Source organism: Coenobita brevimanus, chromosome 72, assembly GCF_032717465.1.
Source record: "Coenobita brevimanus isolate Jiangsu-jjx chromosome 72, ASM3271746v2, whole genome shotgun sequence".
In the NCBI taxonomy this organism is placed as follows: Eukaryota; Metazoa; Arthropoda; class Malacostraca; order Decapoda; family Coenobitidae; genus Coenobita; species Coenobita brevimanus.
In genome coordinates this window covers 19,469,467-19,471,767 of record NC_137025.1, presented here as the reverse complement: position 1 = coordinate 19,471,767, position 2,301 = coordinate 19,469,467, and the positions used below count along the sequence as shown (strand labels likewise).

The window sequence follows — 2,301 nt, the reverse complement described above, 5'->3', positions numbered from 1 at the left end:
GCACCTAGATAGCCTCGCTCCTCCTCCCCTACCCACCTCGTCTCCGTGATGTGTGACACTGATAACGTTGCGTAATATTTAAAATCCACCTCACGCTTGAAGGAATCCTTAAAATGCGAATGCGTATAGATTTTCTACTCAGAATGACATATTCTTTCACCTCTATAATAATAATACACGGAGGCCAAGATAGATATATCCCTTCAAAACCGTTTAGAACGAATAATTCGGAACCAAGATGGTTAAACAACAGATTAAAATCTCTCATAGGCCAAAGGAAAGGAATATATGGAAAAATAAAATGTGGTGAGGAACACCTACCTAACCGTTACGCGATTTTAAATAGAGAGGTAAAGAGGGAGATACGAAAAGCAAAGAGAAGTTATGAAATTAAGGTTGTTAGTGAATCGAAAGAAAACCCCAAGTGTTTTTATCAAATGTTCATTCATTCATTGCCAGACGCCATGTATCCCAAACGGGGTGGCCAACGGCTTAGAGTTCATTGTTTTACAGGGAGGGGCACTAATCCTCCACCAACCCCACTTGACACGTAGGGATGCCAACAGCATCTGGTGTTCTCAGGCGGTCACCCATCCAAGTACTAACCAGACCCAACGATGCTTAACTTCGCTGATCGGACGGGAAGCGGTGTACTCAACGTGGTATGGCCGTTGGCTTTATCAAATGTACCGTACGAAAAATAAAGATAGGATAGGACCACTCAGAACAGAATCAGGTGACATTACCAGTGAAGATAAAGAAATGTGCTCCATCCTAAATAATTATTTCATATCAGTATTCACCAAGGAAAATCTAGACCTGGTTCCTCAAGCAGCAAATATTTACGATGAGAATACGGAAAATATTCTTAGTAAAACAAGCATTAGTAAGGAGGACGTATTGAAAGAAATTACTAATTTAAAACCTCAGAAATCGCCAGGTCCGGACGATATATATGCAAAAATTATAAAAAAAAACTAAAGAAGAATGATATCAGCCACTTTTAACATTATTTGATTATTCTAATTTCAGGAGAAGTTCCAGAGGCGTGGAAGACCGCAAAAGTAGTGCCTATCTTTAAAAAGGGTGATAAATCAGCTGCGTCGAATTATCGTTCGATAAGTCTAACGTCAACAGTAGGAAAAATGTTAGAGTCAATTTTGGCAAATAAGATTAGAGAACACTTAGAAAGATTTAATCTTATAAACGAAAGTCAGCACGGATTCAGGCAAGGACGATCCTGCCTCACAAACTTGTCATTCTACTCGGAGGTCTATGAGGCAGTAGAAAGCGATAAAGCTTTCGATGTTATTTATCTGGACTTCAGTAAAGCTTTTGATAGGGTCCCTCACGAAAGGTTAGTTAGAAAGGTTCGAGCACACGGTAGGCCCCTATAGACGGCGATATCTTGAAATGGATAGAATTCTGGCTGAAAGGACGAAAGCAGAGAGTATTAATAAATGGAACTAAGTCAGATTAGGGATTAGTAACTAGTGGTGTACCACAGGGTTCAGTACTCGGTCCCTTATTATTATATATATAAACGATCTAGACTTAGGAGTCAATAGCAGCATCAGCAGATTTGCCGACTATACGAAAATATGGCGTATCATTAACTCGACTGATAATTGCCGTAACTTACAAAAGGACCTCGATACATGGTCCAAATGGTCTAAAACTTGGCAAATGGAATTTAACGTTGAAAAATGTAAAGTACTTAATGTAGGCAAGACCATTGGAGACACTAAATACGGTTTAGCAAATCGGAATGCGAGAGGGATCTAGGAGTTATGGTTAGTAACGACCTTAAACCAAGGCAACAGTGTAGCCTATTAATCCGAAAAATAAAGCAAATAGGGTCCTAGGATTTATTTCGAGAAGCGTGAGCAATAGGTCATCAAAAGTAATACTGCAACTTTATCTAGTATTAGTAAGGCCACATTTAGACTATGCAGTACAATTTTGGTGCCCTTACTATAGAATGGATATCAATTCGTTAGGAAATGTACAGAGACGAATGACAAAAATGATACATGATGTTCGGAACCTGTCATACGAAGACAGACTGAAAAGACTAAGTCTGCATTCGCTAGAGAGACGTAGAGTAAGGGAAGACTTAATTGAGGTGTTTAAGTGGATGAATGGTATAAATAAGGGAGACATTAGCAAGGTACTTAAAGTGAGCATACAGGATAGAACTAGAAGTAATGGTTTCAAACTAGAAAAATTCCGTTTCTATCTATCTATCTATTGCCAGACACCTCAATCCCGTTTGGGGTGGCCACAAACAAATCGCCTCCA

General features: G+C 39.2%; 1 non-coding gene across 1 annotated transcript; it reads right to left on the bottom strand.

The window, feature by feature from the left end:
• Positions 1–557: 557 nt before the first annotated feature.
• Positions 558–676, bottom strand: LOC145407322 (5S ribosomal RNA). The gene has a single exon (XR_013898685.1). It is a non-coding gene; the product is annotated as a 5S ribosomal RNA (ribosomal RNA).
• Between the last annotated feature and the right edge of the window lie 1,625 nt (positions 677–2,301).